This window comes from Pyrgilauda ruficollis, unplaced genomic scaffold (genome assembly GCF_017590135.1).
Source record: "Pyrgilauda ruficollis isolate IOZ18807 unplaced genomic scaffold, ASM1759013v1 scaffold23, whole genome shotgun sequence".
Classification (NCBI taxonomy): domain Eukaryota; kingdom Metazoa; phylum Chordata; class Aves; order Passeriformes; family Passeridae; genus Pyrgilauda; species Pyrgilauda ruficollis.
Genome location: NW_024522539.1, coordinates 5792623 through 5820314, shown reverse-complemented (window position 1 = coordinate 5820314; position 27692 = coordinate 5792623). Strand labels below are relative to the sequence as shown.

The following is a 27692-nucleotide window of genomic DNA, read 5'->3' as shown; positions in this document are numbered from 1 at the left end:
TTTGGAAAGGCTGGATTGAGGGGCCTGGTGGGGGTCAGCCTCTTCTCCAATGTAACAACCGACAGGACAAGAGTAAAGCATTTCAAGTTGTGCCAGGGGAGGCTTAGATTGCACATGAGGAAAAATTTCTTCACCAAAGGTTGGTCAAGCACTGGAACATCTGCCCAAAAACTTGGCGCGGTCACCATCCCTGGAGGCATTTAAAGGATGTGCAGAAGTGGCAATTTAGGGACATGGTTCAGTAGTGGTCTTGGCAGAGCTGGGTAATAGTTGGACCTGATGACCTTAAGGGTCTTTTCCAAGCTACACAATTCTATGATCCTATATAAACAAAAGACATAAACATTATTTGCCTAAAATCTGCATCACTTTGGACAAGTGTAAATAAAGTGTGATCCCGTAGCCATTGCAACAAGCTACATTTGTACCACAAAGAGTGGAGGGCAGATTGCATCTCATCACATTTTGACACACACACACAACATTCCATTGCAAGTAAATGATGGGTTTTGTTTAGACAGCAGCATCTGACTTGGCATACTGGAAAAGCCAAGAATTTTAAAACAATAGAAAGTAAAACATATCCATATTTCACATCTCTACACATTGCAGAGCAAGCAATAATATTAAGATGTTAACTGCAGTCCCATCAATCCTGATTACCAAGAGATGGGAGATAAATATTCCCTCATATACACTAAGTTGACTTTGAAACCCAAACTCTTTTGACAGTATTGCCTTGAACTGGTAAACAGAACTAGTCCCATGGAGTAAATGGAGTAAAAGGGAAGCAAGGAAGCAACACACCAAGAGCACTTTTCTGCTCACTCTAGTCCTAGACAGACACAAATTTTCTCTCTAGAACTTGGAGACCTACACAAAACTGAAAGAAGTCTGAATTTTTGAAGAAGAAGTTTGAAGTTTTTTAATTCAATCAGCAATCACAATGAAGCAGCAAAACAAAGAGACCAGTGATGCTTTATGGCTCTCTTCCTTGCCACTGGACAGCAACCTGGGCTCACAGACACCTCTTGGGCAATAACACACAGCAACCTGTTTCCCCAGGAGAAGATGAGGTGACACGAGGACTCTGCAAGCAGTGAAAACCCCCTCACCTCTAAGAGCGTGGTCCTGCACGAGTGCTCTTCAAAGGTACACAAGGTCTCAGCCTTCAAAATTGAACAAAAGAAAAACTGGAAAGAATAATGCTTTTGTTACCCACTAGTTCTCACTAATAAAAGCAGGACTTTGTCCTGAAATCTATTACTCTTTTAACTGGAGCCTGTCACCATGCTCATCCTAAATAACAACTGCTTCTTTCCAGACAGCCTTGTTAAACCACATCAGGACTGAGATAAGGACTTCAAACTGTTTCCACAAGACCATCATGGCTGACTGTCTGTGGGAGATATTAAAACTTAAATTGTGGAATCTGTGCAAGGGATTAGCGCTTCACTGAACCACCATGGCAAGACCACTACTCTCTCCTTCCTACAGGGAACTGATCAGACTGATTAGCTGAAAAACAAAGCAAAAAGCAGCAAGCTTCAATAACTTCTCAAGCCCTCAGACACTTCTAAAACTATATTTTTTAAGGAACTCCTAATTCTGCAACAGATTCTTCTCCTTCCTCTCTCCTCTACCACGATATTCAGATGACAGTCTCTATGAGTTGTGCCTCCTGCTAGAATGGGGCAAAGCCCAAAACAAACCCCCTTCAGAAGAGCAGGAAACAGAGGAAGCACAAACAGTGAAGGCAAGGACTACTTCAGCATGGCCATCATCAAGAGCTACCAACACAATGCCTCATAGGCACAGGAAAAGCCACTCAACAACAGCTCCCCACTTAACAGAATGGGCCTATTTTCTTTGAAACACTGGGTGCAGGTTGTGACAGGACATGCCAGACATTTCCTGGGAAGATGACATGTCACCACCAGAACAGGATATGGACCCTGACAGAAGGCAGAGTGGCTGGAAACAAGAATAATGTGAAAATTTCAGTTTGAAGGCTTGTCTGGTCCATCATCTTGCTCAAAGCTAGGCCATAACATCAAGGTTATGAAGTTATCCCCATGCTTTCGTTGTTCAAAACCATCCCAGTCAATGCGGCCTGCTTCTCAGCTCTTGTATGTAAAATGGAGCTAAATAAGGTAATTGAGCTCCATCACCACAGAAGGAAATCAAACTCACCATCAGTGCAAGGCATTCCTGCTCTAGCCGTGAAGCCTACACAATTCACTTGTTTAATCTGACTTTTCCCATGTACAAAACTGATTTTCTTCTTCATTTCCACACAGTTTACAAAAATACTCAAAGAAATAAATTTTTACTGCACTTAGAAGCCTTGTGACAAGGATGGGAACATGTACATGCTGAAACCAAACACCAGCATATAAAATACACTGACGCATTAATACAAGGTTTTCTCCTACATGTTAAGGAGATATCTTGATATAAAGTACAAAGAGCAAATCTATATTCTTGTCTCCCACTGCAGCTCCCGCCAAGCCCAAGGTCCCTCTGTGCTGAGCCTATGGATGCAGCAAGAATCTCTCTGTCACAATGTTAAACAGAGAAATGCTGTGAGGGGACACAGAGGGACAGAAAATTACTTGTCCAAGGCTTTAGAGATGGCTGCCAGCACAGTCTGTAATCTGGTTGGTATCACCTCTCCACCCAAGCAGCACTGACAGTTCCCCCTTTCTTCAAAAGCTGTCTCCATCCCCACCCAGGGCTGCCTGGCTCTGCCAAACAACCATGACATTAAATCACTTCACTACTCGAATCAACATGTCACTGGAGCTGCCCAGCACTTAATTACATGAATTAGGAGATCTGTATAATGGTCCTAAACCAGTAATGAAAGAGAAGGTTTAATGATGCAACAAAAACCTGCAACGCAGCACTCAGATTACGGACGGGTTACACAACAGCTCCAACAATTCAGCGTTAGGCTGCAGACTTGCATAGTGCACATCCCATTTTCCCAGAGCCATCATCTGACTCCAAGCACGTGAGATCCACTCAAACACACCCTTCCTGCCTCCCATGCAGCAGAAGCTCAAGGATGAAGGTGAGGCTCAGTTTTTGAGCAGCAGTCATCCACATCCAGGAGAAGAGATGGCCAAAGCAAAGTCAGCCCTTTTCCGAAACTCACGTTCAAACTCAAAAAGATTTATCTGAAGCCTGTCCTAGCAACCACTTGTATCTCAGAAGTAGTGCTTGCTCCTCCCAGCATTAACACTCCATTGCACAGAGATGACATAACTCCAGTGAAACCTGTTCAGTTGACAGCTGGAGTGACTGTTGCATTGTGCCATGTGAGTTAACTCCCAGCTGCAGCCTCGTTTAAGGAAGTACTATGAGACAGCTTTAACAGAGATATCACTCATGAACTGGCAGCAAATAAGGTAATTTAGGTATCTGATGAGCACTCAGCATGAACTGTTCATAGGGAAGAGAGTGCTCCTACCCCAAGATTTCTGAATGGAGTTTGTTACTAAATAAGATGAAATATGTCCAGGTAGTATTGATTTCTATTCATAGCACTTATATAGCTTAAGGGAGAAACCATTTGGTTTGAAATATTCCTTTAGAATCTATTGACCTTTCACGTCAATAAACACAATACCAAATTGCAGCTTGGCAGGGTTATTTTACCTTTTTTTTTTTTCTTTGTAAAGTGCTCAGATGAAAAGCACTATATCAGCATCAGGGCTGAGAAGCATTATTTAGATTTCAAAAAGCAGTTAAGTGCCATGGCCAATCCATATGTTCAATATCAAGGGGCTCATAAGAAAATTGACAGGACCAAAACTGCAATGAGGAAGCAAGAATGACAGCATCAGCTGGGAAGCTGCTTGCCAATATTTGCACGTGCTTGTTCAAACAAAAGCCTCAAGAAGAGATGCTGTGCCTTATCTAGAAACCCTTTAAAATGTCACTAGTATCTCACTATTCTTAATAGAAAAATGCCATACTTGTATTCCTCTGCACCTGTAAAAAAACACTATTAATTCTATTAAAATCCACAATGGCAACTGTTCATCTCCATGTGTTAGCATTCCTGCTCACTTTTTCCAAAGCAGGAGGAAGCACAGGGTGCTGTTACAAGCCACTTGCAGCTGCAGCAGATCTGCATTTACTACAGCAAGGCAGATGGCTGGAAACAACCAGCATGCAACCACAGAGCATCTTTTACCCTGCAAACCCTTCAGCACGTTGCCAGATTTGCTTTCATATAGCTCAACTTCTTTTCCCCCCCCCCCCAAACGAAAACACTGTTTTCATTCAGCTGCCAGTTTTCCCCCACTTTACAAATGCAGACACCTGCAACAAATTCCTCTTTAAAGAGGCAGATCACAGCAAAGTATTATGAGTAGAAAAGCAAGGGATATTGTCAAATAGCATTGGCACATGGCACAAATTTTCCCAGTACCCAAAGAGCCCAGGGCATGTAACTCCGAGTGCATGCCAGGGGAGGAAGCAAGCTTTTGCCACTAGCAAAAAATTCCTGAAACAAGTCAGCAAATGCTCATATAACCTCAGTCTCAAATTCTGACATCAAATACAACCTGGGATTACCTGAGCCTGTTACTGGCTCTGCATTCACACAGCAAAGTGAAATCCTGGAGGTGCCTGCATCCTCCCATGTGTTTCACACTCCAGCTGGATGTGGCCACAGTAAGACCTACCCACTATTTTCTCTGCAATACACTCCTCCCCGTTAATCAAGAGTTACAACCAGTGACCCAACTAGCACTGGGATGACTTCACTGCCAGCTGCTAGGCATCCTCAAAAAAACAAAAACAAATTACATGAAGCTACCGTCACTTACAGGTACACCTACTACAGGTACACCAGGCTATTGGGCAACTTTGCTGACGTACCTGCCAGTACATCAGAGACTTATTCCCCAACCATCCCCTGAAGCAAAGGATCTTTATTTACAGCAGTGACAACAGTTTTCACCCAACAGAACACCTCCCCCTCCTCCCCTACCCCAAGAAGGTACAGCTTTTTGCTCAGTGAAGGAAAAATAAGAAGTTAAAGCCAAGGAATTGTCAGGACACACCCTTCTCCCAGTGCACCTGTAAATGACCATTTGTGCAACAGCAGCTGAGTGTCAACAGGACTGTGGGCACTACCCAGGCACCAACACGGCAATCAAGCAAAGGCACTACCCGCAGTTCCACGTGCAGGTAGGGTTTTCAAGTGCCTATCTACCTATCTACACCTATGCAAGTGGTGATTCACCTCTTGCAAACCCAGCCTCACACTGTTGCTATCTCCCCTTTCCCATACTCCTGCAATTGTGGCTGATCTCCCAGTCACACATTGCCTGCCTTCTTCAGAACTTGACTGTCATTCAGCAGAGCACTGAAAAGGGTTAGCTGGTAACAAAACAAAAATAAAAACGTACTGAAAAATAATCAAAACTCCCTGACAGGTTTTCCAATCTACACCTCATTAAATACAACTAAGGGCATCTGCACTTTTTCCACAGCATATTTAGGATTAGAAAGAGTTAAGCCATGGAAAGCAGTGACAAGCTGATGCCAAATCAATTTTTGTGTGTTCTATGCATAAATAATAAGAAATAATATGCTTTAGATAAATGAATAGGTTGTTATTTCTACAACCAGAAAATAGAGACAGCAGAATTTAATGTCTGCCCAGAAAACTAAACAAAGGGTTTTAGATGAAGTAAAGTATTCTAAGAAATTCACCACACATTCCCTGATCCATTCAATTTTCTTCCTAGCAATTTCAAATAATCATTCTCACTCCCACCAAAACAAAAATACAAGGGGTACAAGCCTACAGCACATGCATTTAGCACTAGAGGTTGCTAGAGATCACAGACAACCCACCAGATCCCAAGAAGTGGTCAGTGCCACAGGTGAAAAAAAATTCTCCTTCACTGAGAGTCACAATCTCACAGAAAATCTCAAACAGCCTTTTGATCTTGGATCATCCAGGGAAACCTGACACTGGCCAGTGCTGGGAAGACACAGCTAAATTTTAGAGGTGCTCTTCTACAGGTCACTGCCAAGCCTTCTCCAGTGAGGGATTTCATCTCTAGTAAGGTTTCAACAACTGCTTTAGGCCAGCCCCAAACAGTTGCCACTTAGGAGGTTTTGCTCACTCCTCAGTTGCCCCCAGCCACACATCTGCTGCTTGCTGGACCAAGGGTCAGCCAGGTCAGCACCTATGTTTCTTTTGACACATCAGTTTTCTGCTGGAATGGGTTCCCTGATTTGGGAGAGGGAGCCTGAGCACTGGGGCATCCCAAGGAAAGCCCTGTGCCTGTCCCCCTCCAGCATCCCTGTGTGCTTGGAGAGCAGGCAGCTGACAAAGCTGGGGCTTTCCCCATGGACCTACAGGAAGGGCTGTTCACTGAGCTCTAAATTCCCCAGGGCGAGGCTCTTTCTGACATCTGAATTCTTAGGGGTGACGAAAGAGGAACAGATCACCTGAGAACTTCAGGTGGAGGAAGGACAGCCAGCAGAAGCCGATTAATTCCTAAGCAACAGAGATCTTCCCATGCAAACCTCCAGAGAGGCCATGAGCTGGGGTATGCATGTGATTAGGCAAGAATGGCAAAGGTGGGGACAGTCACAGCAACAGAGAAAAAGGAAGTTTTTCCAGTGTTTCCAGAGGAGATAAACATCTACCTACTGAATTTTATTTATTTGAGGGTGAGAGGTTGTTTCTTTCCTTTTTTGAGATGACATTAGGGTCAAAAGCAAGCATTAAGATCATTCAAGTCTTATTGCTTCTGTTAAAGACTGAAGAATTTCACCTTCACATTCCTCTCAAGCCTATGACTCCAGGATTAGGCCCATTTCTAAAATGCTTACAGGAGAAATTCAAAGTTGGAAACCAAGCCAAATAACCCCGAGGGATTTGCCTTCAGTAACTTTTCCACAGCTTGAACTACAGCTGTTTTCCTTTACGAATTCCACCTCTCAACTGCCAGAGCACCAGGAGAGGAAAGCAACAAAGTGCTATGGTTGGAAACAAAAGCTCAACATGGAGATGCAGCAAAAGATCAAATCCAGTTTTGCTGCAAGCAAGACTCTGACCACTAACACACAGATTTAGTTTCTACTGTGCAAGAACACTTAAGGTTGGACTTTCTTTTTTCATCCTCAAGCGTACAGAACAAAACTATGAGCCAACCAGGACTAAAAAGGTTCTCTGCACTGCTGGAACAAGAAAATAATTTCTCTGAGAAAAAAAAAATCAATTAGAGAAAATAATTTCTCTATTTTAAAATAAAACATGAGTCTCCACTGGAAGTAAAAACCAAGTTCTTTATTCAAATCTTGCATGCCCCACCTGACCATGGTTTTGAAGCATCTCTGCCAGCCTCAACCATTCCTTAAGCAACTGAGGAAATGAAATACAAAACATTAAACAATGTGGAGGGTCAGATTTAAACCAACAAAGACAAGGAAATTGCAAGTTAAGCTTCTTGTTCTGCCCTTGATTCACCTTGTTTTGTTCAGCTACTGCTCTGTTCCCAGACCCTTCCTCCCTCCCAATGCCAAGAGCAACAGCACACAGAGAACAGCGTGATCTAAACATAGGTGGCATTCTCTCCTATCCATGTCTTGTTTGTCACCCAAAATCCCAACACAAGCACATCTGGTTTCTTACTTCAGTAGCCTTGCTGGAAACAATTGCTGCAGCACTGCTCAGCTGGAGGTCCAGATGTGCCCCTTCCTTGTGGTGATGGGGACATTCTCTGGCCAACATCTCCAACACAAGGAGTTGCAGCAGCAGGACAAACCTCCTATTCCACTAGCATGCACAAAGAACAATAAAATGTGAATGATATTTATATTCCCAAGAAGAAAGATCACAATCTGCAGAGGGGGAAAAGAAGCAACGCTGAAACTCTGGCAAGCCAATGTCTTTCTAAAGCAGAACAAAATTCAACCTTTAAAATAAAGGCCTCCAAGATGGTAATTTTTCTTCACCAATAGCACGTACTGTTTACAACCATAGTCTGTGTTTGCAGCACTTCAGTAATGGATTAAAGTAGTTTCATAAGCTTGTAAAGAGAAGTACTTCAAAATTTGGGCAGTAAGAAAGCATATATATTACATAAAAGGCAAAACATGGGCTAAATATCAAGTGCTGTTACAAATTTGAGAAAGACTAAAAGCCTATTTTATTTTCCGTAGTCTATGGGAAGGATCCAGCATAGGACACAACTGCTTAATTGGGAAAAAATGCACATGGCTCAAAGCCTACAGGCTGTCTTCTGATCAGATGCAAACGATGAGCATCACAAGGCTTCTAAAGAGGGTTTGAAAGAAGGGCCACACTACAAACCCACCACTGTATTTTAAGGGGATTCACAGTATTACTCCTTTTCTTTTTTAGATTGTCTTTCAACAGGACAAATCTTTCTCATGGCATAGTGTAAAACTAAAACCTTAGATTAAAGACAAGCGCATCAGTTTGGAGACTAAAAATGTGCAAAACATGCTGGTGAACTCCTTGGGAACCATAACACAAGGAATAAAGTCCACTTCAAGGATCCATCAGGTCTCTGTTTTGCTTTTGTTTTCTCAGTTGAATATATTTGCCAAAAGGATTTCTCAACGCTTTCCAGCTGCAATTCAAACCCTCTCCCCTACTACTGGATCTTACTCTTCCAGGAATATCTCACAGTTCAGTCACTGGTAGCAGGTCTTCCATCACAAACCATGGAGATGTCCTTTATTAGCAGTGCTATTTCCACAAGCACCCAGGATGTTAACAAGCACCACATGCATAGGGATGAGGAGATGGAGGAAGTTCATAAAAAGGTTTGCTCACTATGAAAATCATCTTCAACTTCCCACGAGTATGGTTCCACAAACACTTGCAGTAAGGCAGGTTGTATTATTCTCTTCTCTCTTGCCCAATAGTTGCTATTATTGGATCTGGCAAAGCAGCATGTGACTGAAAAACGCAGCTGCATTTTTGGCTCAGAAGCCTCTGCAAGAGCCTTTGAGTCATGAACCAAAAGGCCCACAAAAAAGCAATAGAGAAGAATGCAGATTCAGCTTTCTTTTCATTGTAAGCATGTGTCTCTACTGCATAGTCCTGATGCACGTAAATGACAAAACCAGGAATCATTTTGAAGTTCCTTTAGTCAGGTAAGTTGAGCTCCCTCTGCCCGAGGCCACTTGACATAGAAACAGAATGGAAAGATTGTCACTGACCACAGCGTCTGAGCCACACAACAGAGATGTGCCTCTGAGCTATGCTTTTCTACAAGTCTAGAGTAATGGAGGGGGTTTTCGTGGTCTGGGTTCTTTTTGTAGAATTTCTCCCAAGAAGCTCAGCCTCATTCCCAAAGTATAAAGCCAAGCTCTTCCACAGCACTGCCTTGTAGTAAAACATCCCTCATCCACCGTTGCAGTGCAAATAAAGTTTGCAATGCAATAGTTCGTCTAAAACGTGTCAAATTGCTCAGAGAACCTAAATTACACTTTACCATGTACATTACTCTCACCTCTCATGCCGGATCAAATGTTACAACTTTTTTCCTTTTTTCAATTGAAAGCAATCCAAAAGCACCCCCTTTCCCAGACTGGAGTGGGTATGACGAACACAAGGCAGAAGGGCACGTGAGAGCGATCTGGACTGTGGACTGCAGAAGAATGTCTCAGGACTTCTCTTTATCACCAGCTCATGGATTCTGTCAGCAAGAAGCTGTTCCCACACTACTTCATGTCTTCTGCCTGCAAGCAGCAGCCCAGCTCCGAGCCAGCTCAACAAAAGCAGGCTGCAGGAGAGCAATGGAAGGGGAAAACAAGGCACCAAGAATAACCCTTTAGTCAGGATAAACAGCACAGGTCCACTGAAGTTCCCATCCTACGAAGAGGTTTTGTATTGGGTGGATGGGACTTCACAGGAATGAACACTAAAGGTGCACAGGGGCAAAACTGCACAGTGCTGCTTATGCACCTACCAAAAATGCTGGTTCTCCTCTGTCCAGCTGCTGCATTAATATATAACCAGCTTAGAAAAATGATCCTTTATGTCTTATATTGTTCCAAAAAAAAGTTGAAATCCAGCAGGTTGTGTTTCTTCCACTTTAAAATGGGTCCCATCAGCACCCTAGCTCTCACACTAGCATCACTCCTGTTGAAAACCAGCTTTGATCATCGGTGTTGGCCTCACAAACTTCGTCTACATCAGCACCCACGATGATTAACCAGCAAAATAAGCACGTCTTGCCTCTCAGGTACACTGCGTTCCTAGGGAAACATTGTTGTTACAAAAGACAATGCAAGGCAGAGGTGAGGACTGGAAGGAAAGTTCCCTAAGGCAGACAAAAAATCCTTAAGTGACTTTTGATAGAGAATTTTCCAGCCCTTTCTGAACTGGAGTGACAGGAGGAAAAAACCACTAAGTATCATCTTTGTCCCTTTAGAGGGCAAGGAGTGGAACATGAGCAACAAGAGGAAAGTTTCTCAAAGGTCACCAAATTCATCACGGCTTAAACGGAAATGATGAGTAGCCAGGTTGTTGTTGTTCAGATAACAGTCACATGCAGTAGGACTGAGCAAGGTGTAACTCATGTAAAGAACTCAAAGAGTTTGCTCAAACACAGCAAAGAAATATGGGTATAATCCAATACATACACCACGACAGCAGCTTAACGAATGTACCTCAAAAAAGCACAGGTATCATTAAGTTTTTTTTGTAACTTTTACTCAGTTTGTTTCATAACTTTTCCTCAGTTTGAGGACCCAACTCTGGGTCCTCAAACTCTTCACTTCACATGAAGGGATTCCCCTCTCCAACTCATCACTCTCTTGAAAGTACTGCCAGAGAAAGGTATGAAGACTGATGCTGGATCTTTGGGTCTGAGGTCTCTTTCAGGAGCAGAAACTCTCTCTTCCCCCACGAAAAGGTAACTCCCAGCAAATTAATTCCAACTCCACCACCCTCCTGTACTGCATTACAGAGCTTTGCTACTCCAGTGCATTCCAAGTCACGGACAAAGTCAGGAACCTCCAGCAATGCTCAACCATCCGTGCTTGGGTTGGTTAGCTATTGTAACACCACTGTACCTAAAACTGCCCTCTCAGGCACTCTGTGCCAGGCAGCCTACAAACACCACTCAGAAGCACTGCTGCATCTTGAAAGACATTATCATCTTTACCAGTGTTCTTTACTACTCCTCAGGAAATGACAGGCTCATTTTTCAGAGTGGTTAATTCCAATAAATTCTTCTTAAACTGGATGGAAATCTGAAAGTTTAACAGACCTAATAAATTGTGTATTATCTGTATTACCAAGCCAGCCTTACACAAACAAATACATCTGAATTAAGACTTGAATCTGCAAATCTTCTTCCATGTGAATAGGAGCTCTGACTTTAGTGGGGCTACTCCTATCAAGGAAAGAGGGGTCTTCTCTTTTTACGCTATGTAAACCATGGGAAGTTAATTCCTCCCACACAAAGCTCTCACACAATCCCTGCTGCATCTTGCTCCTGGCTCATAGGTTGAATATTCATTTCCACAGAGCTTCAAAAGGTGTTCACTCTTCAGCATCTGTCAGGCACTTTTTTCTTTTGTAAAATGAGAAATGTACTGTCATTTGAAAGAAGTTTGGGTGGGCTTTTTTGCATTCCCTTGTAACAACAAGATTTATGTCCTTTGCAATTAAAAAAATTATAGTCCAAAAGCATTGCTAAAACCTTTAAAGGACTATATTTAGGGACTGACCTGGAAGATGACTCCTTACCACAATCTCCAACACTAATAATTCTTTCCAGCCTAGGGCTCTAGGTAATGATTGTGCATCAAGGTCATATTCTTGCCTGGACAAGTTTATTTGCTGTATGTTTTCAGCAACATAGAGACCACACATCTTAGAAAGTCACAGCAGCACAGAAGCATAAATGCTGACAATGGTCAGGAAAGAACACCAACTTTTCCATATTACCCATAAAAGTCTGCAAACATCATCCTGCATCACTATTAGTGCCATCTATATGGCTGCAAGAGGACTTCTCACGTGGTATCACTTATCACACAAAAAAAGGGAACAATGCACACAAGGGTCACATTTGCACACATCTTCCTTATCTCCTCTATAGGACCTGATCTTTAAAGTTGCTCAAATGGCTCCAACACAGTACATTAAAACAGAAAAGTCACCAAATAATACCAGTGACCTCCCAATACACTGTCCAGCCTTGAGATGATGAATATCTTGTTCATCTCTTTTTCCAGGGCTTGGGAAGAAGATGGGAGAGACAGCAAACGTTGGCAGATGCAGAGCCCATAGCCTTGTGATTTCACTAGAGAGGGGACAGGTTACATCATAAATCAACTTTGTCTTAAGAGGCCACATTGATAAATGTCATTCCAGAGCCTCCGAGTGAGTTACACTTCAACTATTCCATGGTGCAATCTGAACATAAGTTCAGAAGAAACTACAGATGCAATTAATTCACAGGAACACCAATAAGCGAGCTTTATAGTTCTTAGGTTCATCCCTTTTTCTTTCATCTTTATACATTTAATTTAAAATATCAACCTATGCACAAGCTTTTCAACCTGTGCAGTATAGAGACCAATGGTCAGGCTTCCTAGACACTTTGATTAATTGCCAGTAACTTATGCCTTCAAGTATCTGATGTTTAATTAAAAAACAAGGATTAAACCAAATTGGTTTGTTAGTCAGACCAAGGTCAGCTGATGTAAAGGAACTACAATCTTAACAGATTTTCCTTATTGCATTGCAAGACTTGAGTACTTTATTTCATTATGTGCAGAGGTCATGACAGAGCCAGAACTCAAACAAAAATTGTTCCAAGTCACTAAATGTATCCCAGGTTCTTGTAATTCCTCACGCAAATAAAGAGCAGCAAATGTTTATCCCTCTGTTTTCCCCAGCATTACTGGTTTACGTTCCTGTAGCTGAGGCAACCACACCACGCCAAGCAGCTTTCAGCCCTTCAGAAAGATTAACTTCTTAAATAGGCACAAACAGCCAAGTTCAGCTCCAGCCAGCCAAGGTGAGTGGCAGACACACAGCTCACAGACCTGAGCACAGCACAGGAGACCATGTGATGACTTCCTCGTTGAGATCATCCCCCCACCTAAAACTCCCCTCATGGCAGGGTCAGCTCTGAAGTTTTTAGATTACCCCAGATTTGATTTGTTTGCAGAATGTCATACCTTCCTAAATAAAATTCCGGAAAAAATGAAGTAAGAAAGAAAGAAGGTGGTAATGACTGCCTGGAAAGAAGATGGAAAGGAGCACAGCAACAAGTGCAAAAGGCATCCAGAAGAAAATTTTATTGCTGACAACGTTCATGACACCTCACAGCAATGCCAGGACCAAGGAATACTTTAAATTTGCAAAAAAATGCCAACTTTCCAAGTCCTGCTGCACAGTGAACACCACAATGACAACAGGAATCCAAGTCTAGATCTTCCAATAGACTGTAACTCCAGAACTACCAGGAATGTTGGCACAACCGAGCACAAATAAAAGCAACTCTTAGGTTTGTAACACGTACACCAGTTGAACAAGTGCTAACCAAGTCTAACTAAAACTGTACATCCAACTTCCTCATTCCTTTCTTCCTCTCCCATCCCTGGGAAAAGATGTGAAATTCAAGTTATTGCTGCAGTAGGCAAACATTAATAGTGACTGAAACCACTAAACCATCTATTCTTCTTTCCCTTCCCCTCATTTTTATTTTAAGAAAACCCACAGAATCCCTCTTTTCTCCCCAAGAAGGACTCCAGCATAACAGAATTTTTGAGTTTGAGTATAGAGCTAATTTAGGACTAAATGCAACTCAACACACACTGTTTCAAGCCGTATATATCCAGGATTAAGAGACGTTGAGAGTACTGGCTGACAGAACAAGACAAAACAAAAAACTAAATTCTTCCATACCATCCATGCCATGAGCTCACTGCACAGAGGTAATGGCAAGGAGCTGAACCTGAGGACATGGCATATTTTTCATGGATCTGCCAAACACCTCAGGTTTCACAAGGAAAACCCTGTGTCCCACATCTCAGCTCTCCTCATTTTCACTTAGCTCAAACTGTGACCAACGGTAGGAGCCTGATCGAATTCCTTGCTTTAGCCACGCTTGAATTAAAGCCTTGGCTCAGCAGACCAAGTTACATGAGCTTTCTCTTTTTCAGAGCATGCCGGCTATTAGTGCTGGTGCCAGCGCTGCAGGTAACACCAGCAAGTCCCAGGGAGCTTCAGTCCGGTTCCAAAGAGATTTTGTCTCTTGGTGAAGCAGCTGGGATTTTTGCATCTCGTGTTAGACACTCTGGTGCTCTGTTTTCATCTGCCGATAATACACTAAGCCTCCCAAAAAATCCAGCCTACTCTGATCTGAGAAGTGGAAATTTCTTCAAATAACTAATCAAATCATGTTCTCATGGGTGGGTTTCAGCTCTCTAGTACTGATGAATATCAAAGAAAAGTTTCAAAATGTTTACAGGTCAGATAGAGGCAATGCAAGTGCCTCACAAAGGCAGCAGTTGCCATTACAGCGTGATTGTGCAGAAGGAGCACTGCCCCTGGCCAAAACAGCCACATCAGCTCCAAATGAACCTTCCCCCAACTCTCCTGGAAAAGCACCTTCTCACTGCATCCCTGCCACAGGGAGCACCTGCACACACACCCATCTGCAACCCAAGTCCAGCTGCTGCCCTTGAACTCTTCTTCATGGGGATCCCTTCTCCAGGGATCCCCATGACCACAACAGTGAGAACAGCAGCTAAGGCTCACCCAACTCCTCTCTGGGGAAGCAAATCAAAGTCCAAATGGGTTCCCTAAAGGGCACCTGCCAAATCTCTGTGCAGGGCCTGGGAGAGAGACAAGGAAGGAAACAGCAGAAGGAAGATTTCGTTTGCTGCCAGGAACCAGAGCCCACCCTCATGGGTGTGGGGAAGAGCATTCCTGGAACAGGCCATGGGGTGACAATAACCTTCAAATGGGCTTCTATGGAAGAGATCAGAGAATGGTTTGAGTTGGAAGGGACATCTATTCCTAGATCTGGTTGCTCCAAGCCCCCTCTACTCTGCTGAACACTTGTGGAGCAAAACTGCTTGCTTCTCGAGGGACAGACTCACAAATCTGTGACAGAAAGATGGGCAAGTAAAAGGCTGAGGGCTTGGGTCAAATGGGACGAGTGAGCAAACAAGGAGAGAACTGGGTCAGAAAGAGCCTGTGTGACTCAGCCAAGTGCTCACACAGCAGGAGCGTGGAAATGTGGAAATCTCCATGCTTAAGAGCGTGCACACGCAAATGCAATATTTTACAATCCTACAGCACTTTTAAAGTGCTCCAAGCGCTTCATAATTGTTAATTAAGCAACAGTACTCACAAATCAGAAGCATAAGACTGAGATATGGCTATGTCAAATTTTAACAGTATGATAGCTATCATGGTATAACCCCAGGCAGCAGCTTAGACCCACACAGTGTGTTCATTCTGCACCAATGCGATGGGGGAGAGAATTGGAAGGCTAGAAGTGAGAAAACTCGTGCATTGAGTTTAAAAACAGGTTCACAGGTAAAGCACAAGCTGCACACAAGCAAAGCAATACAAGGAATTCATTCCCCAGTTCCCATGGGCAGGCAGGTGTTCAGCCATCTCCAGGAAAGCAGGGCTCCATCACATGACGAGGATATGGGAAGACAAACACCATCTCTCTGAACATCCTCCTCCTCTTCCTCCAGCTCTATACACTGACCATGCCTGCATAGGGTCTGGAATATCCCTTGGACCATGTGAGGTCAGCTGTCCTACCTGTGATCCCTCCCAACTCCTTATGCCCCAGTCCTGCTCACAGGTGGGATGGGTGAGAAGCAGAAAAGGCCTCGGCTGTGCATAAACTCTGCTCAGCAGTACAAAACATCCCTAAGTTATCAACAGTTTCCAGAACAAATCAAAAACACAGCCCCATATTAGCTACTATGCAAAAAATTAACTCCACTCCAGCCAAAACCCGCGCAGTAACTTAGGGAATAAAAGCTACTTTTAAGCAGTCACATACCCCCAGTTCCTCCTGCCTCGCAGAGCCCGGGCTGCGTCCCACAGCCAGGCAGCGCAGCACTCTCTGAAAGAGGCTGGTGTTGAGGATTTGAATCCAGACTCCTGTTTCATGAGGATTTGAATCCAGACTCCTGTTTCAGAGCGCGTCCCGATGCCTCGCGCCCCGCCAGCGATCCGACCCCGCTCCCTAAGCCATGCCTTGATCGCCAGCCAAGCCCCACGCAGAGGTAATCTTACCAAAGTAACACTGCTACGTGGCTGTAAATGGTGATTTTGTGCTTGACTTGTGTTATCTGCCTCCTCTTGCACTTTGGCTGCACAAATTATTTTCAGCAACTTCATCTTAAATTTTGTGTTTTACAGTACTGATTTCCCTTAAAAGTATATTTTTTTTTAATTTGCTTTTATTAGTTCAACCACATTTGCCAAGTTTCAACAGAGGACTTCTTCCTCAGCTGCCTAATTTCAAATTCACCTTTACATACAGCTTAAAAGGGGGCAAAAAGTCATCACAAGTAAGTGGGATGTGATGCTCAACATCAAGATTTATGCAAATACACTTTAACAGTATCAGCTGAGGGTCAAGAATCATGAATTCACTCTGCAACACGGGAGAATTAGAAAGAAAAAGGATGAATCCTAGCCAAAACTTGGAAATATGTATACTCCTGATTAATACAAGGCTACTAGGAAAAAGCAGATGTGAAGTCACACCTTGTTTTATTCAAGAGAAAAGCCAAAGTGTGCCAGAGTCAAAAAGAACTTATTCTACGCAGTGGCAGACTCTGAAATACAGCAAAATTACTCCTTCAACATTAATAAAACATGTTGTATACAGAGCTTTTTTCTTTTCAGTCCTTGAAACCCTGCCAAGTCATAAGCTTTTTATGGGAACATTGAAATGAATGTTGATCAGAGCCATACCCATAAGAGTTTTAAATTTTACCACCACTTAGAGGCAAGGGCTTCGCCCCCCAGTCCCTCACGCATCTGCAAATCTGTACATTTCTGAAAAGCCTGATGAACTAAAAAACTCATACACCCTTCATCTATGAAGATACTGAATTCCCTCTTGGATTACCAGCTGAACTCAGGCATTGAAAGGATTGTGAAGTCCTCCACCCTCTAAATGAAGTTCCTCAAAGGCAAAATTTTATATTTTATATAAAAAATTAATAGCTACTTGGTAAATGAAATTAGAGTACCAGAGGTCACCTCATTACCAGGAACACGATATTCTTTTCCCCATTCCTTCCCATATTCATCAGCATCTGTTTTTTTCCAAGGCCTAAGCTTTATTTTTCAAAAAGTTAACACTGGCTCATAAAAACACAATTAATTTGGAAGTACAAGGCTCCTGGCACCCAGACAAGTACTTGATCATTCAGTTGTCACATCTAATGTGATAGAGCTTCAACTGAGTTGGAAAACTTCATAAAATAAAGGGCTTCTTCCTATCTAATTAACACAGCAATGAAATTTAACAGTCTGGCATGGAAATTTCTTTCCAGCATTATGTTTTTGAGATAACTCATCTACTCCCACAATCTACAAGACCTTTTACAACACACTAAACAGTAATTTACCCTTTCCAGCTTAAAGGCTTCAATTTGGAACCCTCTGTACCAAACCAACCAGGGCAGCAATGATGCTGCACCACAAGACTGCACAAACATCTACTTACCCTGCATGCTTTTACATCTATTCTGTAATTGTAGCACTAAAATCTATGTCCATTGCAATATTTATCCATTTTATCACTGACATAAATTTTAAAAGGTATTAATTAGGTGTAGAATGCTTTAAACTTAACAGGGGAATGGACAAAAAGTACACAGGCTACATCCAAGTAGGTCTGTCTTTCAGGTCCCTGGGCTGGGAACTTGTGTTGTTTGTATACTATCTTGATTTATGTTTATTTAAATAATGCCAAATATTAGTTTTAAATTTACAGTGATTGCTTTATAAGATGTTTCAAATCCTACCAGGATAAAGAGCTTACACTAAACAAAACAGTTTGTTTATACTAGTAATGCATCTCATAGGAAATACTTAAAATCCCACATGTTCAAAGCAGGACAAAATTACAGCCTATCTTTCCACAGAGGGTTGCTATCTCCTCCTACCAAGAGCCAGCAGGACCACATGCAGATTACAAGGCCTCAAAGTTCCAATCAGGAGAGGCTGGTCTGCAGAACTTCAGTAAAGCTGAGTTTTAATGCTACCTTAAAATAACCATTCACACATGCAAACCAATTACTGGTGCAGGTACTTCAGTGTGAAAGCAAAGGCAGAGCAACACCTTGTCCTTCTCTGAAGTACACTAAATATTTACACATTCCTACAAAGATGCCTCTGCATATCCAAGTCCTGTATTTTGTACTCTGGAACTGTGCTTGTACAAGGACTAGCAAAGCAAAACCCTCCTCTATAGCTGATGCTCTTTTGCTCTGGGATCACAAATTGAAAGTGGATGAGATAAATGCTTAAAATCATGGATCCTCAGTGAAATCTCCTCAGCACACTTTACAGCCTCTTTGTCCAGTGACTGCACAAATTTTCTCATCTATCTATAGACTGAAAAGATATTCCCCCAGTTTGTACACAAATGACAGCAGGTCAGTTTTGAAGGGGAAAGAAGGAGAAAGGCAGCACTCAAAACTCTAAGGATTATTTATGAACAAGCTGAAGCCCTATAAACTTGGCTATTGAAGAAAGACAATCCTCTCTAGCTTATGCCAAGTGGGTCAGACAGAGGAAGAACCTCAGCAGTCTTCAAAGTCGAAGCAGATGGGGAAGTGAATAAGTGCCCATGTGAGCAAAGAGGAAACAAGATTCTATTCATTTTAGCTTGTTTCAGAGCTTCAATTTTCTAGATACCATTGACTGACACAAGCAGAGGAGCTCAATTCTGTAACAAGTATTAGAAGTGCAGAGTAATTACTTAAGTCTGCTACAGATGCAAAAAAAAAAAAAAGTCCCAGTGTGTGCAGACTGAGGATGTTGCTTAGCTCAGCAGGAGGGAAACAGGTGAAGTGGAAGAAAGGTTCTAAGAGGCAAAGAATGGGAGAAATCTTCCTTGCTTCGTAACCATGTAAAAACCTCTTGGGATTCTTTATCATTAGTGTTTTAGTATCAGAGATATAAATATTTATGTAGCTGTAAAGTAGGTTCTACTTTAGAGCTAATTGTAGCTCTAATTAGTGTGTTTTTTAAAAAAACACATAAGCTTGCAAGTACATTTTTTGCCTTTTTTGAAATAAAAAAGCAGCAGTCCACACATGCCACAGAATGACCATACATCACATTCCTTACAAAGCTGAAGCTGACCTCTTGGTCCTTTCTCAGGCTTTACATCGCCAGACAAGATCTGGGCCAAGACCATTTCCATACACAGGGATGCATCTCTGTCTCAGGCTAACCTCATCATCCAAGTGGTGAAACCTAAAACCAGTTAATCTCCCCCAGGGTCATGATTGTGGAGCTGGGAATCCCTCCATCTGCCTCAGCAATATAAAAACATCATTGGCTGCAAAATAAACAGCACATGAACCACAGAACAATTGCCCCTCCAGTCAATGCCGCTCATGCCACCTACCAAGGGCTAATAATTTTTTAACAGATCTCTCCCCCTAAAAAATACTTCATACTTTGAAGAAAGACCTTGTGCAAGTTGACAACATGCAACTTCTTTTCAATCCATCCAAAGGAAGAATTCCCTCTCCAAATTCCTGGGAGCTTTGCAATCAGACAGAGCAGACCTTGAAGGACCACAGAAATACTTTGAATAGAGAAGTTTTAAACTGAGCTGGGAACAGTGGAAGGAGTATTCAGTGCTCCAGCTTGCTAGGGAGACACAGAAGCCAAGGACATGCTGAGGAGATGCTCATCTTCCAAAGAAAATACTGAGAAGAGAAACAGGCATCCTTCCACCACTTATTTTAGGAGGTGGCTGCTGAGCTGCATCAGCTATTCCACTGGTGTCTCCATGAGTGTTTTTTGTCCAAGCCTTCTGCTAGAAGAGCCAGAGCTGCAAAATTTGTAAGGAAACTCAACAGAAAGAGGCACTGAGGGGTTGAACAACACCAACCCACTTTGGATACACACAACTTCACTTACGCAAACTCAAGTGATCTGATATCTAGGGTGGGTCATGTGGGGCACAGTCAAGATAGAAATATGTGTATTAAGTCTTTGCTTGTTTTTCCTGTGTGTAAGTGTACATCAAGAAATTTGCTAAAATGAGAGGCATGAAGGAGAGGAGAGAGGCTGCGCTATGAGTAACAGCAAGCAGGGGGAACTTCAAACTACAAGCTCTTTAGCTTTTTTTCCTATTACTATTTATCATACATGCTGAAAAGTTAATTACCTTGCTTTAGATAACTGTTTACCATGACAACTATTCCTTTTAGGAAATATATCATCATTCTCACAGTAACTTCAGATGCTTTGAGATGCAAAGTGAGGACTCCCCCAAATCCCTCTCCCCACTAAAAAGATCCAAACACGGTAACCTTGAAGGACCATGCAAAGCTGCATTTGCTGAAGTCAAACCTTTCTCTGCATGCTGGTGTAGTTGGAGGAGAAAAAAAGAATATATATATATATATTTTATATACATAAAAATATTTTTTAAATTTTTTAAAATTTAATATATTTTATATATTAAAAATATATCTATTTTACAAGGTAAACTTATGCTGGCTTTTTAACAGCATGCGCACAAAAAGGATTTTTTTCTATGTGCCACGTACAGTTGACCTGGGTTAACACTACAGTGTGGGGAGTTGAAAAAGGGATCACCTGATGAAACAGAAATACCTCCCTCCAAATTATATTGCTGGAATTCCAGCCAAGCACCCCAACCACAGCAAACAGTAAGAGCTTTCTGGAACAGCACACGTTCTGTGTCAGCAAAGCAGCATTAATACAAAACTCAACTCAAATAAAGGAGCACTGACCCTTTGGAAAGGGTGGGGCTTCATTAGGCTCCTACCACCCCAAAGACCACCAAAGATATTCCAAGCATTGCAAAAAAATTATTATATCAAATGGAGGAAAACAATGTCAGCCTTGTACATGTTTTGTTGCTGAATAATGACAGTGTTTACCTTCCCAGCCTAACACATTACTGCCCTGGACCCAGCTTTAAAACAGAGTACATGACAGAATTAATTATGCCCTTTCCTCTTAACTACCATTCCCTGGTTATTTATTAGTTCTGTCTGCATATATTCATAGATGTGTCTAATATACAGTGTTAAAAGGACTTAAAACTGATGCCTAAATACTTCCCTCATTTGCAGAGTCCTCTCCAACCTCTGGATAGGCAGTGGCATCAACAAATACAGCCTCAGACTGCGAATTAGTCACTGCTCAAGCAGCTGAGGGAGACAGGGGGGAACCTGAAGCACACTGCAATGGCATGTCTCAAGAGCAATGCAGTGCTGGATCCCAAGCAGCAATCTATCTCAGACATATTCTCAGAGGACTCTGCTAAGGACTTTTCCACCTTTTTGGCTCACTCACAGTTTGGAGTGCACCAGCCCATCCCCATGTGTTTCTGGGAAAGACAAAAGCTACGCCACACAAAATACCCTGAGTTCAGCACCCTGGCAAAGGATTGGCAGATAGATAAACCCCGATGAGCTACCTAAAATTAAAACTAAAGGGAACTCAAAAGCCTCCCTGCAGTTGTCTGTCATCACTCTCCTAAAGTCCTCCCTGAAGAGGGACAAATACCAGGGAAAAGCAGATTGGAGAAGACTCCTGGTTTAAGACAATCAATTTTATTTCACCAAGGTCCCTCATCTCAAGGAGAGAAGTTGCTGTGTTGATCATTCAGTGGAAGGAGATCAAAAAAGGAAGAGAGGGTGGGTACTACAGAAAGCAGAGATGGGAGAAAAAAGAAAAGCCTTTCACAGACACTTTGCAAAGAGCAGCAGCACTTTTGTCAGGGTAGATGTTAGGATACTGTATTCCCACCTGAACACTGCAGTTGCTTTTGGCCTCATCCAGGATCAACAAGCAACTCCAACAAACACATCAAATTAGCTGTATGTCTAGGAATTAACTTCTTGTCTTGCATCAGAGGTCAGTCAAGTCTTCTCTCCACCACAAAGGAAAACACAGTACATTTTGGTACAGCAGCACATTTAGCTCTTCCTCCCATCATCCATGGCACCATGGCACTGGATTCATGCCCAGAATGCCCCAAAGATAGACAAAATTTAGAAATAGACAAGACCAGGTGTTTTCAATCAACACTCAGATCCTGTCAGTGACCAATTATGTGGAATCTACATTTTAGAGGCATAGATGGGGTTCAGAAGATCAAAGTGGGGTGTTAATTTTGTTCATGTTCTCTCCATCTTTTGGGCTAAAAAAAATATAAAACTCTCAAGATTTTTATGATTTTTCCATATCAGAAGCTCCTGCCTAAGGGTAAGAGGGAAGAGAAGGGGATGGAGAAAGAGCAACTGTATCTAAAAAACTGGAACCATGAAGGTTGCATTTCATAACAAAATGATGTTAAGTGATAGCAACAAGTTTACTTTCCAGTGGAAAAAAAAATGCAGAGCATCACTTGAAAAAAAAATTATAAATTGATGAGATTATGCAGTAATATGCAGATATAACCTGTATTTCATTATTCTGTACAACTTCATCTGATTAAATGAATAAATGAGGTCCTTATGTCATACTAGAGGCGTTACCCCACTTTTGTTTACAACATCTTTCTAGCCTTTAACCACAGCACACGCAGCACAGCTGGCTCAACATTTCAACCCAACATGCAAAAGAAGTTAAGATAGGGGAAGTGATTCTAAAAAAATCCACAGAAAAAAAATCTTGCTTCACTTACCTAAGCAAAGCTGTCATTAGAGAGTTTTCCAGTAATAAAATCCAAGAAAAAAAAAGCCTGAAAAAAACATAGAACAAGGCAAAGTTTTAGTACATAGGATATGACTCTCACTCGTATTTTTTTTCTTGGGAATTGGAAAAGTCAGTGATTTAAAGAAAAAGTAACTTCACTCCATTAGTTGCCTTTCTGACAGTTATTTGTAACAAAAAGCTCCTCCTCAGACAGCCAATGTATCAGAAACAATAGGGCAGATTTTTCACTGCTGCTGCCAGCATTATACCAGTGCAATTCCCCAAATGTCAATCACGTCGGGCTGCAATAAAACTAGTGTTATCCAGCAGATAAAACTAGTGTTATCCAGCAGACGAGTCAGGCCTAAGGCAATTAGCTAAGCTGCCCCATTTAGATTTCCAGTCATCTCTCCCTCCCACTGAGCTGGATTATCTAAAAGTTTGGACCAAGTTGTGGGGTGGGAATCAAGAAGTCACCCATGTTCACGCATAGAGTAAGGCTGAAGGTGGCCAGAAACAAAAATGCTGCTTATAAAAGAGATACCCTAACCACCCCAAAGCTAATTGCAAAAGACTGAGGCAGAACAACACACAGCACTATTAAGAAATCTGGGAAATACAAGACCTCATTATAGGCATAAAAATCCAAAGCAAAGTACAAGTTCTGGCAAAAATGGCATGTGGCCATGACAGGTTTCACCACAATCACTGCTACCAAAAAACCCAAAAGCTTGTTGAGACTCATGAATGCAAACTGGAAGGAAAAAAAAAAAAAAAAAAGAAAGAAACCACACACCCAAACTAACTGAATATGGATGACTGCAAGCCTCCAAATCAAAGAGGGAGTTGACCACTGTTTAGGAGGAAGAAATCATTGCTTGTTCCAAGATTAAAAACTTATAATTCTGGCCCCAGCTGAAGCACTATCATTCACTAATCTGCTGCAATTTAGTCGGGCTGATCCCCCGGCTCAGACAGACGGGGCATTATCAAAAGTTCCTCCATTCATTTCGCTTCCTGTGAGGCAGTGAAAGCCCCTTTTATACCCTCCTCCAGAGGCTGCTAAAGGCAGGGAAGACTTTCCGATAGAGAAGATAAGGTAGTTGGATTTATTCATGAGAGGAGGAAGGGAAGTTGTACAGGCTGATTACAGCTGCTCCAAAGCTGAAAACTAGAGGTTTGGAGAAGGGAGGTGGAAGATGATGGATTTCTTATTAAATAAGCATTATACCACTACCATTATTGTTAGAAGTAGCATTAACTCTCCTGAGACTTAACTACAAAATTGAGATTTTACTCTGAACTTGGCATCATCAAATATGCACATGTGGTTAAATAATTCAAAAATACATGAACAAGGTAGAATGCAGTATTTTTTAGGAGATTGAGTAAATATTTTTTTAAAAAATAGAATACCTAAGACCAAAGGATAAACTAGCCAGAGTCAGAGGGAAGACACCAGAAACAGTCTCCAGACTGAGACTGTTCACATATCATTTTCAGGGTCAGATCTTGTTCTTATTGTCGACATGAGCACTCTCAGACTTCAATGGGGTAGGATGGTGATTTCCACATTACTTAACATGTGTCAGCAATTTTGAACAGTTGCTTTGCAGATTCTTAGAGCAAACCAAGCAAAACCTCACCAGGCAGAGCCCAGTACAGTACTTGGTGGATGAAAAGCTGCCTGGAAACTCTATCAAGTCTCTGAAAAACATTCCCTCATTAATGTTCAAACAATCTGGTATAGTTAGAATAGTTTTTAAATGCAACAAGATGGAAATGCAAACAAAAACACATTTCTCAAATTAAAAGAGGTCGAGCCAAAGCAGCACAGCTCTACCAGAAGTTAGGGCTAACAATGATGGTTACAGGGGTAAACCCTGCCTCTTCCTTCCCCCTTCCCAGACTATTCTTCTCCAAATGAAGGAGCAAAATAAACAACAATCAAAATATCCACAGCAGAAAATCACAAGCAGCTTTAAAAGAAAGAAAATAACTCAGCTATACCTCATCATTATTCCATCCAATCCAAATACACATCAAGTCTTTAACTGTTTTCCCCTCTGACAACGCTAAATGAGAAAAATACAAGAAAAAATTATAAATTTTTTAATACACTATTACGTGAGTGGGAAAACTTAAAGACACCAGTTTGAATTAGATCAGGATGGAGTGTAAATCTCTGTTGGGCAGAAAGAGGGAATAACCAAATCTAGAATGGCATGAAGACCCAACAGAGATGGTTCACAGGCCACCACAGGGAGGGTGAAGTATCAACGGTACTGATGCAAATGGGGACAAGGCTGACAAATGAACTCTTGCCTAGCAGAATACTCATATGCAATCAAACAGCATCAAGCTACAACAAAATCCAGAGCTTATTTTGATCCACCTCCTCCTTTAGGTTATTTTATATATACTAGACAAAACTTGAACACAAACTGTACAGATCAGTTCTCCCAGTGGTCACATTATTTCTTCTCAGTGATCAAAGAATCAGGGAATGAGGAGACAGCAGCCTCTTTCTATTCTCACCCCAGCCTGCATCTCTGCAGACACATCCGCTTCAGGCAAAGCTCAGCTGGCACCCCCTCTCCCCACTTTGTGCTCCAGTGGGACCTTGCCTGTTGTAACCACCAACTTCAATCACAAACTACAGCAAACTGCAAATGATCAGATTTAATGGGTACCTCAGAAAAAGCTGCCAAGTCTCAGATTCCCCCCATAACAAATAAGGTAATATTGCTCCCCTATCTTCACAGACACTTTGCAACACAAATCTGAAGGGACAACAAACTGTTATAAATCTCCAAGGCACAAAAGCAATTTTACATGTTAATTTGCAGTTTCACACTATGAATAAGGCCAAATTTATCACAGCACAAAGGATGTTTCCTACAGTGGGAATGTCATAATGGGATGACAAGAGAGCCTGATTGTTCTGCATGTTTGGTAAGATTGTTGTGTCTTTCTCATCACAAAACAACTCTTGTTACACCAATATTTAATTAAAAACAAGCAAAAGTCCACCCAAAATTTCCCACTTGTTTTCAGGTCCAAGGAACCCACTGTGCCAAGTCAGAGCTGATACTACATCACAAGGAAATAAAGAGGCATGAAGGAGATTTTCCTTGGTCTTTTCAGCTTAGTAAAGACCCAACTGCAGCAATGTTACAGCTGATGCAAGGGACTCAGACCAAGTCTGAACACTCTTCCCACTCAAGCAGACAGACTACAGAACACCACAACCAGAGGCCCAGGCCCACTGGTACAGGGCTGGACACAACTCATTTTGTTCAGTGAAAATATGACTCTACACATATGACAATTTCAGGAAAGCCAAAAAAAGAAAAGATTTACTTGGCTCCTGCAAAATTCAAGCTGGTTGTTGTGATGATGCCAGGGTTTGGAGGTCGGTTTGGGTTTTTTTAATGACCTCAAAACCTAAAAGTTCCTACTTTTAAAGACCACCTTATGTTTCTCATAGCCTGGGTATGGATATACAGATGCCCAGTTTCTAGCATCTGTACTGTCACTAGTTACACTTGGACTAGCTGTGACTGAAGGCAATGGAAGATTTCAATAGTAGTTTCATTGTCACACAAGCCTGCAATTCCAGCTTTCTGCACACATTGCAAGGGGCATGTGGCATTACCAGTGGCTGCAGCAGAGTTCAGAAAGAAAAATCAGCAAAGAAATCCAAAATTCAGAGGGCAAACCCTGCACATGGAAATCAGGCTTTGTAAACTCACGACGCACTGCAAGAGGAAGGATTTTCCATCTCATCTCCAAGCACACACTGCAGTGCCAGGAAGGTTAGAGGACTGCCAGAGCATGCACAGGAGGAGGTTTGTCTGCAAACAGAATAAACAGCCTTGACTAAATTCTTGTAACCAATTAAGCAACAATTCTTGACTGAGAAAACAGCATCTCCCAGCTCCCTGCCTAATCCTCAACTCCTGCTTCTTGAGCTGGCTTTAGATTTTTAAGTCTTCCATTTTTCTTCAGAAGCAGAAGACAAATGGATGCCAGTTCTGCAGACATCCTGGTTGCAAGGCTTTCATTTGCCTTTTAAAGACCATCAGTACTTAGAAGTGACTTAACACTAATGAGCTTTCACCAGCAAGTCTGCAAACATTAATACATGTGAGTAGGCATGCTAAATCCACTCAAATTACCTATCTGCAAGGCTCTCCTCCAGCCTGGACTGGACTTCAAGCCAAGGAATGATGAAACCTGGAAGGTAACTATGGATTTTCTCTCATCTGCATCCCTTTGTTAATCTACTCAGTGATGCTAAGCAGATGCATTTTGAATGTGCTGGTTCATCTCATGTAAAGGGGTGAGAAAAGGAAAAAGAGTCAAAATAGTACTTATCTGGAAAAAAAGCAAATATTTTAAACTAAGTACTGCTACTGTTTGTAGAATGGCCTGTAAGAAAGATATAGCTGAAATTCCTTTAAATACATATGTTCAGTTTTTGAACTGCAAACAAGTCAATCTGACAAACCAGCTCAGTTAGGATTGCTCCAACAAAGCCAAGGGTCTCGCCCCCCACCCTTTCCCTAAGTAAGCCAGCACAAGTTTCTGGCATAGGCACTGGTGTGTGAGATTTTAACATTCCCCTTTCCATAAACAGTCATACATCAAGCTCTAAAAATTTGCTTCACAGAAACATTTGCACTAGTAAAACTCAATTATTCTAATATTTGTATGACACATGCAGGAGGGGTACATAAAAAGGTTATGG

At 42.0% G+C, this 27692-nt stretch overlaps 1 protein-coding gene across 1 annotated transcript in view; it reads right to left on the bottom strand.

Moving 5' to 3' along the window:
* Positions 1–27692, bottom strand: part of AKAP13 (A-kinase anchoring protein 13) — a 206565-nt gene that overhangs the window by 163088 nt on the left and 15785 nt on the right. Inside the window, exon 2 of the mRNA XM_041468849.1 lies at positions 22929–22985. The gene's annotated coding sequence lies outside the window, so the exon portion shown is untranslated. The remainder of the gene's footprint in view (positions 1–22928; positions 22986–27692) is intronic.